Raw genomic sequence first — 16,679 nt, forward strand, 5'->3', positions numbered from 1 at the left:
TTGGCATCTTTTAAATGCACGGTTGTCTCTTAGATCATAAGATTCCTTAATTTTGTGGACTTAAGTTTATTTATAAGATGCATGTGAGGTTTACTTGAGTTAGTTCCCTGTACTTGTAAGGAGTATTTGCTCATTGTAAGTATTTTCCAAATGAATTCAGTTGTTTTACATAATGGCAAAAATTTCCTTGGCATTTCCACCTCATGAAAACTTAGTTAGGACATTATGTGCCAATGCACACACAAGCCCTTGGGTCATCTGAGTATCTGCCCACGTGTAAACATAAAGGACAGAGGAGGTCCTGTTGACTTCTGTAGGGCTACTGTGCACTGAAAGCCTGTGTGTGGTGCCTTGCTGATCTGAGGTATACATTGTAGATTGTGAATTACTGTACATAAACTGGTCTGAGGTCTACTGTGTATATGATGCTGATGATGTGTACATTCAAAACAAGAATTGCTACTGCCAAATAAACTACTGCATCTGATTATCTCCTAATAGACCCAGCAAACTGTGAGTGTTCAGCTTCTGAAAGAGTGGTCATAAATACAACCTTTTTTCAGAGATGGAGGCAACCCCCCTCATAAGCGAATCATTCAGAAAAACAACAATAAAAAACTCAAACAGGAATTGTGTCTTTATGCACCCAGACAAATAATAATCCCAAACGTCAATCCTTTCATCTAAAAGGGGTAATCTGTTCAGTTCTCATTTCCTCGCGTACAGTGCCTCAGCAGCCCTTTGCAATGGCAAACAGCTATAATTAGATTAGCAGCCTGCTAAGCAGCGGTGACAGTCTGCGAGCCCCAGCGAGCATGTGCTGGATTCTGCATGTGCCTGGCGCTTATTGGCGGGCGAGGTTGCTGCCTGCCGGTTTGATAGGTTTCCCCAGTTATCTTTATGCTGCATTACAGACATAGATACAGAGGTAATGTGTGCATGCAACGGGAGAGGTTCTCAGCTTGTAGCGTAAAAGCAAGCCCTCAGATGAAAGGCACTGGTCTTTGTTGCAAAACATCAGTACTTAAGGACTGCTAGCCGCAAGCAGAGAGGTCAGTGAAGGAGTTATACTTGGTGGTAATTACTTGCAGGTCTTTATCTCTCCGGTAAAAAAAAAGTCATGCATGAAATGAATACTGTTAATCATGCCATCTGTTTAATTTGATCTTGCTTTCGTTAATATCATGTGTATTCCGGTGGGAGAGCCATCAGATTACAAACCATATCATTAGAGTGGATTTAGTGTAAAAAATAGTGTATGTATATGAGAATATTGCCTTCATTTGAAATTTTGAGCCTGTGCATGTAAGTGATTTTACTGGTTGCCTTTTGTTATGCTAATGGACATATTTCTTTTATTGGGATGTTTTCAGCAGAGCAATTGAATTAGAGCTTTTATAACTATTGGCACATGAAGATAAACCTCTATAAATAGTGATTAGTTTAAAGAATAATTCTGTGAAGTGTTCTTTAATTTGATCACAGCAATAACTGTCTTGATGGTTCTCTTGCAATAAGACAGAGGGATGAGGAGTAATATGCCATTGTTCTTTCAACAAAGATGCTGTAGCCTTCATGTTTGGGTGGATTCTTTGTTTTATCCAATGAGTTTTATTTTGAATGGCTTTCAAAATGAAAATAAAGTCACCTTGCCTGGTGTATTGCAGTATATCCTTTGCTTGCACACACATATATCTTATGTGTGTATGTGTGTGTACATATATATATAGCTCTCAAATGCTGAATTTTTCCCAAAGCCTTATTTATTGTCAGAACTACCTTCAGCTGTAGAATGAAACAAGATATATATATATATATATCTATACACACACACACTGGTCTTTTAGTCTGTGATTTTGAGGCTATTACAGTATTTATCGTAGCATCGTACTCTTTAAGTTCTTTTCATACTTGACCTACGCATCAATTGATCACAACTTTTCCTGTAAAAAGCATGCATATTTAATGAGCACATTTTACAGTGAAAGCTGTTCAGAACAGAAGGGAGGAAGCATGAAGTATTAAGAAAAAAAAAAAGTCTTAATATAGTCATGCCTCATTTGATGACTTTTGAATATTGAGCCTGACTGTTGAGACCTCAAAGTTAATGCCCTTGTATGTGTCAGACTCTAGAGCCCACATGAACTTGTATATTAAGTCACCAGTCATCTGGCTGGCTGGCTGCCACCATGCGTCTGAGGTACGAGTAGATTGTCTCAGCCAGGATCAGAAAGGTGTTAGGAACAGGAGCTATTTTGATGTTTGCCTTTGCTCTTCCCTCCGCACCTGTCCATGGAGAAGTTTTTCATACTGTGTAAACCAAAGCAAAATTGAAGTTGTTCACTCTTAAACTATACCATATGAAATTGTGTTACCTCCTGAGTAGACAGTCTTAAAAGTAGGCATTTGCTCAAGTGTGAACTTTATATGACTGTGTGTACAACAGTCACACGTGCTTTGTTGTTTGTCATAGTGTATTCAAAAGGAAGCATTTGGGAGGTTTAATCACAGCTGATGCCAGTTTCTTTGAATTTTTCTGTTGACTAAAATAGTTACCTTGATGTCTACATTCAGCTGGGTTTTATTTCCAAAGCTCTTTTCTCTAGCGTAGACTTGGAAAATGGGGTTTTTACATATTATCAGTTAAGTCTGGACAGGGGTGCGAAGGTGTTTTTTTTCTTACGCTGTTTTATATTCCCTTATTGCTCCAAATTGCCAAGCAGAAGTGTCTTAAAGAGGTTTTAAGTTAAACTTTCCTTCTGCCTATTTTAACAGAGGTTTGCCTGAAGTGATTTTATCTACATCTTTGACCTTTGCAACGTCATCCCATGAAGGAGTGAATAATGGCAATGTTAGTAATAAAGAAATGTAGAAAGTAATATCCCTAGCTGAATTATATGTTTACCATATCTAGACAGTTTATTTTCAAAAGATGAGAGGCTGATACTTTCTCTTCCATGTATTGAGCTATCATTATTTGTACGTTACGTAAGGTATAGCTGGAAAAATGCTGTAAAAGTTTGCATGTTTTTGGTGGTGGATACAGGTAATACCACCACCCACTGACACTGAAATGCTGCACCAGCAGCTATTTAGGTGTGGACATCTCTGCCTCCAAAAAGATCTGTGATGATGGTGCAAGCATCACCACAAAAAATGACTGTCACGAAAGTAGAACTGATGCGAGTGTAATTTAAACTGGCAATACCTTAGCAGCAAAGAGTAAGCTACTTTGTTATTGCTTCTCTTTTTTTTATGACCTTGTTTTATTTCTGGATAAACAAAGAAAGATTGAAGAAACAGTTCATGTGGATTACTCTCTAAAAAAGTTGTCCTCTTTGTTACTATAAACATACTTTAACTATAACCAGCATATTGCTGCAAGAAATGTTAACACACACCAGATTATTCTATTCTCAATTTTATTTTCAAGTTTTGCCCATGAATTTCTTGATGTAAAAGTTTTTAATTACTCTTTGTTAGGAGATTTGTTCATAGCACATTTCCTGTGTGCCTCTGTGAACACTTCTTATTTTAGATATATTGCCCTGTAGGTAAATCTCCAAGTCCATTGTTATGCGAAAGGGAAACTTCTTTCCAACCAGGAATGCAGTGTATGTGACCAAGTGTATATATGTTACAAAAATCAAGGTCTCAATTTCTTATATGTATATTTTTATGTGTATTTTTTATACATATTTCTTATATGTAACTGGGGAAGAATTACTTATACCATCTAACAGTAATACATGCTTGTGTAGAAAGTAATATATTGTTGACACTTCCAATGTCATATCAGTTCTCTTGTTATAATCCAATTGAAATAGAAATACTCCTTGAGAAGTAGTGTTTTGAGGAACACTGGCTTTGGCAGCCAGCTGGAGATGGATATACGCAGTAAACAAGAATGCTGCACTAGCTCTGGCTTAAGGTATTATGTCTTAACTGCTGTGTGCGTAAGTAAATTTTGCATTATTTAAAACCATACCAAGACTAAAGTGGAAAGACTGTGCTTAAGGTTAATGCATTTTTTTGTAGTCTGTTAGCAATGAAAGAAATACTCCTGAAAAACAGTTGTAGGGATTTAAAGTATTACCACAGCGTTTATTTTGCAGGATTTGCACTTACAGACCTTACAGTTTTAAAGTCGTAAGTGATATATGTATGAAGGTTTACATTAGAATGAGAAAAGTGACATTGTGCCCTAAAGCTCCTTTTTCGTTTTCATCAGTTTTTGGAACCAACTCCAATTCTTACTTTGCTGATGAAATGTCTGTCTGTTTAAATGGTCCAGACATTCAATAGCCCATCTATAAATGCTTATTATAGCAGTTTGAGAGTTCATGGGAAATCAATAGCCTGTTTTCAGTATTTTGTTGGATGAAGGGTTTTTTTTATTCTATAAACCTCAAAAATTTGGGATTGGATGGTGGGAAAGTGCAGGATGAAACCCTTCAGTGGAGATTCGCTCTGCAGGCTAGGCGAGTTGTATGTTAAGTTGGGAAGGCGTTATTGTCGTTACACTCTTCCCACACCAGTCTTGCAGCACTAATGAATGGGATCAGAAATGTGACCATGTTCTCTGTACGCAGGTGGCTGCTGCCCCAGCTTGGGGGTATGGATGCTCCCATCCATGCCTTGGGAGTGGGCATAGACAAGGCTTCTGGTGGGGAAATTCTGCCTTGCCCCTCTCTTCCCGCAGCATCTCACCCACATGGCACAGTTTATTCGGGGAACTAACAACGTGGGGTCAGAAATTTAAACAGTGGATGAAATATGCATATCTCTAGGCATCTGCATGTCAAATGTTTGCAATAGTTAGAGGAAGGTTGTGTTCTATAGCTGCTTTATTCCCTGCTCTGTGTCTTTTCCTTGCAGTTCTCACAGCTGCAGTGGCATGGCGAATTGAAAATAAAATGGATGTTATTTTGGATTTTTTTTACATGTAATCTCTTGTTATGATTAATTTTAATTGTTCTTAAGTGTATTACCTGCGGTATTAAGTGTGGCTTGATAGATTTAATGCAGAATAAAACCGGCAAGTAGTAATCCAGGATGCTATTGTCTGTGTAATCCTGGTAACAAGATTCCTGTCTCATTTTCGTGTTTCTTCCTGGATGTGCTTCAGCTACCTGTAGGCACAACTACTTGCTGCAGCCTTTCCACAAAGCAGTTGAAGCTTGCAACCCAGTTCCTTGTTCTGTAAATATGTAATTTTTAAACATGACTTCTCCATTCCCTTCTGTAATAGAGTATTTGGTTTTATGCCCTGTCATGCAGTTGTCTCGTATACTGGGTGGGGGTACATTGGTTTATAAGTTGAAGCAGCATGTTGTTTATACTGCTGATAATTATATGGCCATCTGTGGGTTTTTTTTTTCTTTCAGCTGCATAGCTCTTGGGTCTTGTAGAAGAATTTCGCTGTGCCCATTCATAGCTTCCTAATATGAATGTGTGTGTTACAGGATCTCAGTTAATGTAAAAGAAGAATGTTCTTGTGTCTCTTTTAAAGGAGCTTAGCATTTTGGACGTTGGTAGACTAGCCCAAAGATTAGGCTATTCTGCTCCCTGAATAGGAAGTCTAGAGAAACACATTCTGTAGTAAAGTTATTCAATGTATAATAAAACTTGTATGGGTTATTAGTGCCATTCACCTGGAGAGAAATGTTAATATGTAGGTTTGGAGGGGTATGCACGTTTTCACAAGTTCAGGAATATTTGGCTATTGCATCTGTTTAGGGTCCATGATTATAACTGATTCTTTTAATGTCTAGGTACTGGTTTTGTAGGTAATGATACTGAAGTAGAGATGTTAGTACGATAAGGCATGTCGGTCTGTCATTCAAATAGTAGTGCAATACAGCCCCTTTTCCAAAGTATTTCCTGCCTTTATAATCTAGGCAGAAAAAGGCTAGAGAGGAAGGGAGAAACAGAGACAAGAAAAGATGAAGCATCTTTTATGGGATCACAAACTGTGGGCTTGTAAAGTAGGCTGAACAGTCTGTGCTTTAGGATCATAAACCACCACTGCAAATGTCTTCTTAAAGAGTGAAGAATATTGCAAGATTGGTATAACTATTCCTGTCTGTATAGCCACTCACAGTGCCGGCTTTCCAGGGTAAGGATGATTTCCTTCTGTCTCCATGTCATAATTGGCGTTGGGTATTTTGGGCATTGCAGTCATTTGGAAATGAGTATGCAGCTTTGTATTTCTGCTGTGACATTACAACAGCAGCCTAGACAGAAGATGTATGAAGGACTTCAAAAATTACAAATCTTCCTCTTCCATTACTGTTACATCAACCAGACTGCAATCCGTGGTCCTGTCCCGTCTGCCCCTCACCATTTTCCTTTAGCATATTTTAGAGTACAGACATTGCTGGTTTGGCCCCTACCTCCCCAGGGGACTAGGTGAAGCCCAGTAAATGCAGTATGATTGCTGTTAATTTTGTGTGGAAGATAGGTACCACCGGAGCACAAGCTCAAAATAGGTTATTTTTCAGTATTTTGGTGCCTCTAGTTTCTCTTCTCCCTATAGTTCTCTTCTTGCCTTGCTGCCAGCTCCTTTCTAAATTTGTCTGCCCCATTTTCCCATTCAAATCTACTCTTTCCCCTCCCCCTCCATTCCCTTTCTGCAATCTATTTCTCTGCCTTTCAGCATCTATCTGCTGTTCAGTCATGTGCTCTTTGACATCTTCGCAGCTACCACTCCCTTCTGGGGCGGGTGGATATCCAAAAATACCTTGTAGGCAGAGGTGACCAAGGGTGGTACACAGGTGAAGAATCTAAGTTCTCTGACCAAAGATGCTTGGTATTTTGTTGTTGTTGTTGTTTATTTATTTGTTGGAACAAGATGTCCTTGGCACCTTCTTGGAAAGCTCATTCTGACAAATGCAAATCTTACCCCGACCTTTCCAAGTCTGACATATCTGCTTTTTTCCTCAGCCTGTTACCTCCTTACTGAAAGCAAGCATCTCTGTTCATCTTCCTGTCATCCTCCTGTCATCTCTAGATCAGGCCTTTCCAAAGTGATTAATGAGCTTTGCTGATAGTTTCTATTATTTTCTTTATGCCTCCATACAGGCACCCCACACCAGCCATGCTTCTCTGAGCGTTTGACCCAAGAAGCTACTTCTGCCCCTCCTGCTCTTCATAGGTGTCTGAGGCAGCTGTGGCGCATTACTGACCTGAGTCTTGACAGCTTTGCTGCTGCCTGCAGGGCTCTGAGCCACATAGATGCTTACCTGCCCTAAAGTCGCATTTATTTTGCTCTTCTTTTGTGCTGGCTGCTTGGCACATTTGCTACATTGGGTGCCTAAAGAGTCCTGCTAAAAGCTCTCCACTGAGAAGAGGCTTTGCCAGAGTGCCATCACGAAATCCTCACAGAGCAACAGCCAAGTCGATCATGCCCCTATCCCGTGCTAAAGTAAACAGGATTTGGCTTCTTCATCTGTAGTGTGGCTTGACGAGGAGCTTTTCCTGTGGTATGTGTAGAAAAACTAGGATGGCTCTTTATTGATTTTTAGCTCTATAAAGAGCCAGAGTTTTTTCAAATATTTTCTCTTTGCTTATGCTACAAAGCGAGTTATACTTACTTATTTTACTGCAGTATGACTCTGAAACCTGAATTTGCATTAAAAGCATGTCTGCAACTAACTCTTAAAACACATCCATTCTTAGAATACATCTACAAATACTAAATCCATCTAGCATTGAATTAGAATTGATTTTTTTTTTCTTTTTGCAAGCTTGCTGAAATTGTATTGATGCTTCCCTCATCTCCAAGAAATACGTGTGTCTGCCATTTATGGTACTCTCACTTCTGGCTTTTGCAAAATACAGGTCTGGAAGCATTAGGAGGATCCAAAAAGCTTTTTTTTTTTTTTTTATGCTTCTCACTAAAATTAAGTATGGAATTATCAGTGCATGTAAATACCTGATGGGGATGAGTAAAAATATGGTGCCAGGCTCTTAAGTGTATCCCATAACAGGACAAGAGGCAACAAGCATAAAATGAAATACAGGAAATTCCATTTAAACATAAAAATACATTTTTTTCTTTTTTTTTTGTGGAGTCTTTATTCTTGGAGATATTCAAAACACAACTGGGACATGGTCCCGGGGAACCTGTTCTAGGTAGCCATGCTTTCAAAACGGGGTTGGACTACTTGGTCTCCATAGGTGCCTGCAGTCCTCTGCTGTCCTGTGATTCTCGAGCTAGAAGTATCCAAACGGACCAAGCAGGACTTGCAACTCTAGGCAAGTTATTTTTGCCATCTTCATTCTGCTATCCAAAATTGCATCACATTCTATACTTATATCCATAAGTATGGATGTGCGTGTGTATAAATATGTATACACTTAACTATATCTGACTGCTATGCAAACATTCTTGAAGGCTAGGACAAACTCTGGAGAATATCAGAGGTAGGAAAGGCAGGAGGGAAAAGGTTTTGTATTTTTCTTAAATGTACAAATGCCATTTCATACAGGCCAAGCTGGTTTTCTGTGCTTTATGCAGCCATTGAGATTTTTTTTCCCTACAGGGAAAACCAGTTTTTCTTACTACAGATGTAGTATGCTACATCTGTATAATAAAAAATGCTAGATAAAATTACTTATAAGAAAGCTTTATTTTTCTTAGATTATTTCTGTTGGGCACTACTTATGCATAATTACTTCTTTATGGAACGCATTATGTTTAAATGGGCCCATATTGCCCAGAAGTTCTGCATCATAGAGGAGACCATAAGGCTCCTGGTCAGAAGAGGGAGGTGCACCTTCAGCTACACTCCCCTTTTTCAAAAACATAGCTCCAAATTAAGCAGCAAACACTGAAAAAATGGCCTGAGTTGAGAGCTTTCAACAGGCATTTTTTATTTATAGAAATACTTTTGGAGCCCCACATATACATCATTACTGCTTTGCTGGTGTTCGGCCCTGTTTCTGTAATCCATGGTAGCTGGGTAGGTCTGCCAGCGTTGCTGAAAACTAGGAAGTTGGTCAAAACAGACTATTATAATTAATGTTTTTTGGTATATGCAAACACACGAGGTGACCTCAGGGGTGGTGTTGCAGGAAGCTGTCTACGAGCACCCTTTGTAGCATGAATTGGATAGCTTTGTGGGGGAAAAGGGATACTTGTAAAGTTCTTAATCATGTCCTTTGAAAGCCATGAATCTTGCCTTACAGTGTTAGTATGGTTTCTTTCTCCTTTCTTGACTTGAGGTTTTATATTTGAAGCTGCAGAAACCATTATCTTCTTTCCCATGAGCATTTGGATTTTTGCTGTTTAAATACATGGCAATGCCATGTTTTCTCTTCTGATGCTCTGCATTCAAATATGATGTGTGATTTACTTTTTCCTGCTTGTTCACAAGTATTGACATAACATCTTAGAAATGCTACTAAGACAATTCTAAGAGAAAGAGCAAAGCACTTAGGGAATAAATAAATAAATAAATAAATCTGTTTTGAAGATGAAAGAAACCCTTCTTTGTTTATGAGAGCTTGCTAAGTTCCCTGCTTAACACATCAGCTTCAATCACAGCCACTAGGAAGTTTTGAACTTCCTTGTCATTGTTGAATTTTCAAAAAATAATCAAATAAATCCTTTAATCCTTATGAACTGTACTCTTTTTTTTTTTTAATCCTTATTTGTTTCATTTTAGTTTAGCAGCTAGGCCTTTTATACTTGAATAGATTTTCTTTGGTTCACGCAATCATCTTTTGAAAATGCTTTAGTGTTAACCTATAGTAGTGGAGAAATTGTATTGTGGCATATAACAAAACTACATGAAGAAGGGTTTGTACCAGCAGCTTGAATTTCGCTTCCCTGCTCTTCTTTTTGCTTCTTGCATGTGTGTCGTTTTAAAACTATCCCTTCCTCTCTGTCCTCCAGCCCCCTTTCTTCCCAAGTCAATGATGCTCCCGTGTACTATGAATTTCAATTTCAAGGACCGTTTGACCATCTGAAGTAAGAAGAAAAAGACTTTTTCCATATTTTAAAGTGTAAAACTTGCTTTTCTTTTCCTTTTCAACATATATCTGGAAACGTTACAAATGTTTGAAGTGAAATTTTTCAACAAAAGTGAGGCTTGCCCCTAAGTCAAGCTGCCCTGAAAGCTGGATATGGACTCGGTGCTGGCAGCAGTAAGCAAGCCAGAGGCTGCTGGCAGTGTGACCATCACTTTCTGGCATGGTTCTGCTGTTCCAGATTCCACAGGGATGAGGTGATGAAAGTGGTAGGAGATCCCATTCAGATACTTGAGGTATTTACATGGCATTCCCCAAGGAAGAGTTTACTAGTTTTAGGGACTTGATCTCAGATCTTCAAAATGGTTTTTGCAGTACGCTGCCTTTGGAAGCAACTTATACCAGGGTACAAGTTTCCTGCTTTTCCTCACAACTGGAAAGGGGTTTTACTTATGCATGAAGTTCTTGGATGATCTCCTGTTGTAGGATGTTTTCTTCCTGAAACCTGCCAGCTGGAGGATCCTGTAACACCAAGGCCAGTGGTGTTGGAACAATAATTGCACAAAGGCAGTTCTGTATTATAGGTGCTTTTGTGCAGGATGCTGTGGTAGAGAAGTGAGTTACTGAGATCATTACAATGTTTGGCCTTTTTCAGCCAGAATTACTAACCAAAGCACGATCCCATACGTTGCACCACTGCATTAGCGATCTTGCTGTGCTATGGAAAAAAATGGAAGCTCTGTGCATTTAAAGAGAACAGAAACCCAGCTACAGTGGTGCTTATGGGAACATGGTCTGCATTTTGTCTTCAAAACTGTTTAGAAAATAAGCAGCTAATACTGAGGAACAGGCTGATGATATTAATTTTTATTACTGGTTCATTTCAGTTTTTTGCACTTGTGGGAGAAGTCAGATGGCCCAGTTACAAATGCAGAACTGAAACACCTTCAAAAAAATAATTGCATTTTTCCTTTTCAAAGAGCAAAACCTTGTCAAGTTTAATTCTGTTTCAGTCCCCGTTGTATCTAGCATGATTTTAGCGCAGTTTTGGAGACCAGAGGGATTTCCTTAACATCCCTATTTTGCATGAGCTGTCACCTGAGGTCATTTGTACTTCTTTAAATGTGCTTTCCCTTGCAAGTAAGTCCTTAAATGGTCTGCATAAGTTTTGAATGCTTGCATTGCCTCTGATGTGGTTTGATTACAATGTTTATTTCTGTATAGATGTGATTTTTGTCTGTCTAATGTTAAAATACCTGAAACCAGGACTAACACTAGTCTCTCTTCTAAGTTGTCCTTTGCTCAGCTGAAATCTTAAATTTGCTTTCAGAGTCTTCCGAACCCCTGAAGAGTCCTAATCTTTCTTATCAATAAAGGTCACTTTTTTACGTAGATAGTGCAATTGCTATTAAGCTAGCCTACTGAGAGCCTTGTGTCTTAAGGACTCTTTATGATGATCTTTCCAGACAAAGTAGCACTTGTACCAGTTTCATAATTTCTCCCTAAGGTAAATATTCTGCAGTCCACTTGGTTTGGAAAGTATCTTTCCCTTCCTGCCTTAAACCTGCTAATCTTTAAAAATAATAATGAAAAATGGACACAAAAAAGTAGTCATCAAATACAGTATCAGTGCAGTAAAAACTGACCAGTCCTTCCTACCCCTGCTTTATTTCTCCCAAGGTCCTCTCAAGCAGGGGAAGCCGTATCTTGAAGTTTTTCCTGATGTAGTGTGTCTCAGATACAGCCTTCCCTCTCTGTCTGGGCTGTGAAATTTTCCATGCGTGTGTCTCATCCTGCTGTTGAAGTAGTGCACTGTCAGTCTGCCTGGATGAAAGCAGCCTTGTCCCACTTACATCAATTCTGAATATTGCTTGAAAGAGCATTTCCCAAGCCTGTGGCTTTGATCATACCACCCCTCTTTACATCTTTTTGTTAGTTCCTTCTGAAACTCCTGGTAAGATGTCCTAGCATTATCTCTCATTTATTATCAAAATGTTGTTTTACAGTTGTCTTTTTGCTTTGTTTTACTTCCTTTCCACCTGGGAAGAGCTAATACTGTTAAATCAATTCAGTGTGCTCCTCTGTATTATGGCCATCTTTTAATTTACCTTGTATCACCAGGCAGTCCTGCAAAATGAATCACAGGCAGTCCTGCAAAATGAATCACAGAATCATTTCTGTTGGAAAAGAACTTTAAGATCATCAAGTCCAGCCATAAACCTAACATGGCCAAGTCTATATCTACACGTCCTTTAAAAACCTCCGGGGATGGTGACTCAAACACTTATTTGGGCAGCCTGTTCCAATGCTTGACAACCTGTTCTGTGAAGTAATATTTCCTAGTATTATTGGCATAACTTGAGGCCATTTCCTCTTGTCCTATCACTTGTTGCTTGGGAGAAGAGACCAGCACTTGCCTCAATACAACCTCCTTTCAGGTAGTTGTAGAGAGTACTATGGTCTCCCCTCAGCCTCCTTTTGTCCAAGCCAAATAACCTCAGTTCCTTCAGCTGCCTTTCTTAAGGCTTGCACTCCACATCCTTCACCAGCTTTGTTGCCCTTCTTTGTACACGCTCCAGCCTCTCAAAGTCTTTTCTATAGTGAGGGGTCCAAACCTGAACACAGTGTGCAATGTGCAGCCTCACCAACACTGAGTACAGGAGGACGGTCGCTTCCCTGGTCCTGCTGGCTTTTTCTGATACAAGCCAGGGTACTGTTGGCCTTCTTGGTCACCTGGGCAGGTAATCAGATGGCAGTCAACAACCCCAGGTCCATTTCCACCAGGCAGTTTTCCAGCCATTTGTCCTCAAGCCTGTGGCATTGCATGGGGTTCTTGTGGCCTAAATGCAGGACCTGACACAGCCTTGTTGAACCCCATACCGTTGGCCTCAGTCCATCAATCCAGCCTATCCAGATCCCTCTGCGAAGCCTTCCTTTCCTCAAGCAGATCAACGCTCCTGCACAACTTGGTTTCATCTGCAAATTTACTGAGGGTACTCTCCAGCCTCTCAAACAGGTCATTGATAAAGATATTAGATAGAATTGGTCTTAACACTGAGCCTTGGGAAACACCACTTGTCCCCAGCTGCCAGCTGGATCTTCTGTTCACCACAAGTCTTTGGGCCTGGTCGTATTAGTAACTTTTCAATTAAGACGTAGAACTCTTTTTCAGAAGGTCCCGCATTATACTTGTAACAGCGCATCTGGAGAATCTTATCTGCTGAGAAGCTTTTTGTGCAGATGCTAGACAAAAGCTTGCAATGCAAAAGAAAGTTACTGAGGTGTCATCACTGATTACAGAGAACAAGTCTAGTCCAGTGGCATTTCTAAATGAGTGGATTTGTATGCAATGAAAATTATCATCAGTTAGAAAACAAATTGTCCTGGGAAGGGAAACAAAGAATAGCATTAATTCAAGATAAAGAAGAGCTTGTTATGATGTTATTTGGTATTGTAGGTCCTAAACAAACTTAGTGTGTATTTTCTGGAGCTTCACAAAGTGATTGGTGGCAGTGGGAGCAAAGGTAGCCGTATCATTTTGGAAGACTTGAAGTACTGTGGTGTAGCCTCACAGAGGGGAAGCAGTCTTCCTTTAGGAGCCAGGAATTGCAATAGTTATTCTATTTCTCTTTCACTGACCAAGCGCTTTTCTTCAAAATAGGAGCAACATGGGTCTGACCTGGATTGTGGTTCCAAGCGTTAATTAAGTAACTCTGTTTAATACCGTTCTGGAAAGCCAAAGGGGCTTTGTTGTCCTTTCAGGTTTGGTGGTGTTTTTTTTTAACAGATGCCTGAAAGCCTGAAGTCCAGTTTTGTTTGCCAGATTATTCAAACTGTACTACATTTGCTACCTCCAGTGAAGGCAATTGGCAATGTTAATGTGTGGTCACTTCATTTAAAAAAAATCAGCAAACCAAACAAACCCAAAACAACAAAACCAATAAAACCAACCAAACAAAAAAACCCAAACAACCTCCTCCATCCCTGCCTCCCCCCTCCAAAAAAAAAAAAAATCACAAAAGCCTACCCAAAAAACAAACATCACCCAATCTGTTTATTGAGGCCTTTACTGGTGCTCCCATTAGAACGCTTGGAATTGTGTGGCTATTAAAATCACCAGGACAGTGTTAAGAGAAATTGTGAAACTTCTTAACGTTAACTGCTGCTAGAGATTTAGAAGACATCTGCAAATAGTAAATTTTTTAAAAATTTGCATTATTTCTTTTTGGGATACTAAGAATTATGAGGATAAAACAGAATGTAATGGTCCCTTGGAGTTGCCAACTGAGGTGTTAGTGAAACACCATCACAGAGGTCTACTTGGTACTACAGCACTGCCATAAATAAAACTCACTGGTGATAACTTAGAGCAGGTAAGTTTTGAAAAAGGCTAAAATTGTTTTGAATTTTTTTTTACACAGTCTAAAATTAAGGAATTCCTGCTCTGAGGATTAAAAAAGATGCACCTTGTAGTTTATGTCCCTGCTCACTGCAGGAGGGGTTGGATTAGATGACCGTCATGGTTCCTTCCAATCCATGATTCAGATGCCACTCTGATAAACACTTCTTAGAAATATGGTGGCACTTTTCTTCTGCGATTATAGTGGGAGTAGCATTTTTTTTTTAAGTTATTCTTTTGTCAGGTAATGCATGAGAGAAATGCACAAGTACTGTTAAAGTTCATAGAAAGTGCATAAAACCACCATGCCGCGCAGATTCCCAGGTCTGGCCATTTCCCTTCACTGTGGTGGTATGGGAATTGCCAGTAATTGTTACTGCTACACATTGCCTGGCTTGGGAAGAAACCTAGTCTCTACTGCAGGCAGACTATTTAAGGGACAACTTTTCCATTTCAATTGCTTTTTAAAGCAGTCATGGTTTGTAGGTGTGTGGTAACCAAGAAAAGGGCGTAGCCGGCATTACACAATTCAAAATAATCTTGTTGCCAGTGCATGGGCAGTTTGCAATGGCTCTCTGTGGTTCTGGGAGTATCAGAATGGATAATTGCAGGCTGGAGGCAGGTTTGGAAGGAGAAGAAGCGCATGCTGGTGTTGGGACTGGGGTCGTCCCAGGGCTGAGATGTTGAACAGCATGGTGGTGCTTCTCATGCCGCTGTCGACATGTTTAGAGGTGTCTGAGCCAGTTCATTGACTGAAATCTCTTGGGCTTTTGTAGCAGTTGCTAAGCAACTGCAAAACACTTCAAACGGTATTTTTCTTCCTTACCCTGGGACTGTCCTTGCAGTAGGGAGAGAGGAAGAATGGGAGTGTGGAGTGCAGTGGCAGCATGGTGGGGTGGCTGCTCAGCAGCCACTGTCCTTCTATGCATCACTGCCAAGGTGATGGAGAAGTGCCTGGACCCACACTGAGCTCCCCTTGCAAATTCATAACTCCTTTACACCATCACAGCAATCTCATTTTTTAATGTGCATAAATAGTACTCTTGATAAGAGGAGATGCTGTATTTTAAATGTCTCTCTGACAAGGAGTATTTTAAGGTAGGTGATCAGATGTGCAGCAAAGGGGCATAAAATGAGAACTCTGCTGCTGCTGAGCCACCGGGGCCCTTCTCCCTCGGAGGACGGATGCATTTTTGCATGGGCATCAGTAAGAATAATTTTAATTTTTGCACCATTCCAGCAGTTCACATAGTACAAAAACAGACAGGTAAGTGAACCATTTTACATGTTGGCACACCAGCTCTAAAGATATAAATTCTACTGTTGGTATATGAAATTCTTATTTCCCATAAATTATGGTTTACATACAAGGATTATGTTCAAATTAGTGCAGCTTGAAATTGGCTGATGCTTAGTGTGTTTTTATCATTAAAATACAATGTCCTCATTGGCAGTAATTTAGTTTTGGTGCTTGATTTATTTTCAAGCACCATAGTGTTACAACTCATGTATTGTTTGGCAGAGAGGCAGCTGCATGGGATTTGATGATCCAGAGCCATTAGTTTACAGTAACAACTGTTCATTCCCATCCTTATCAGTTTTTATTTCCAATTACAATGCAGTTGTTGGGACTTTTGAAGTGTGTGGGGTTTATTGTACCTAATGATGTAAATGGGATAATCCTAAAGTGAGGATCTGTCCTTTAAAACAGACAGGAAAAGACCAGGTTGTGAAACCTTAAAGTTTAATGAGAAGTACCCCAGCCTGTGATTATTGTGACCATCTCTGTAAAATGATCTGGTGTTTCTTGTCTCATATAAACAGAAGAGAAGTAATGATTCGGAGATTATCCTAAAGGATTTTTCACACTGAAATCATAAGTCGCATTCACAGAAACAGGGCTTTTTACTTTATGGTGAACAGATAAATTTGTGGTGTTTTTATTTTCTTTGCTCAGGTATATGTTCAGTGCTGTATGGGAAAATCCCTGAGCCACCTTTCTTTTAATTGTAGCTTATAAACAGTAATCAGCAGGAGAGAAAGCCACACACACATATCACTGCAATGTATTGTAGACTGTTCAATTGTGCTAAACCAGCCATTTAAAGTTAGAAAGTCAAGCAGGCTGAAGATGGTCAATGCTAGTTTTGAGCTGTACGTGATTTCATTGTGACGGCCCATTCACGCATCTGCGTGTTTTTGAAAGGAAGATCATGTGCTCTTCCCCCAAACTCCACTTATACAGCAGAAAGTCTCTTGTACCTAAATAAGTGCATCCATATTGGATATCATGCAAATTAAACTG

General features: G+C 39.6%; 1 protein-coding gene across 2 annotated transcripts in view; it reads left to right on the plus strand.

The window, feature by feature from the left end:
* The first annotated feature begins 898 nt into the window (after positions 1-898).
* The window catches only part of FAM110B (family with sequence similarity 110 member B), a 59,860-nt gene continuing 44,079 nt past the window's right edge, over positions 899-16,679 (plus strand). For both annotated transcript variants that reach the window (XM_069854134.1, XM_069854136.1), the window contains exon 1: positions 899-1,052. The gene's annotated coding sequence lies outside the window, so the exon portion shown is untranslated. The remainder of the gene's footprint in view (positions 1,053-16,679) is intronic.

The sequence above is a fragment of the Phaenicophaeus curvirostris genome, chromosome 3 (genome assembly GCF_032191515.1).
Source record: "Phaenicophaeus curvirostris isolate KB17595 chromosome 3, BPBGC_Pcur_1.0, whole genome shotgun sequence".
In the NCBI taxonomy this organism is placed as follows: Eukaryota; Metazoa; Chordata; class Aves; order Cuculiformes; family Cuculidae; genus Phaenicophaeus; species Phaenicophaeus curvirostris.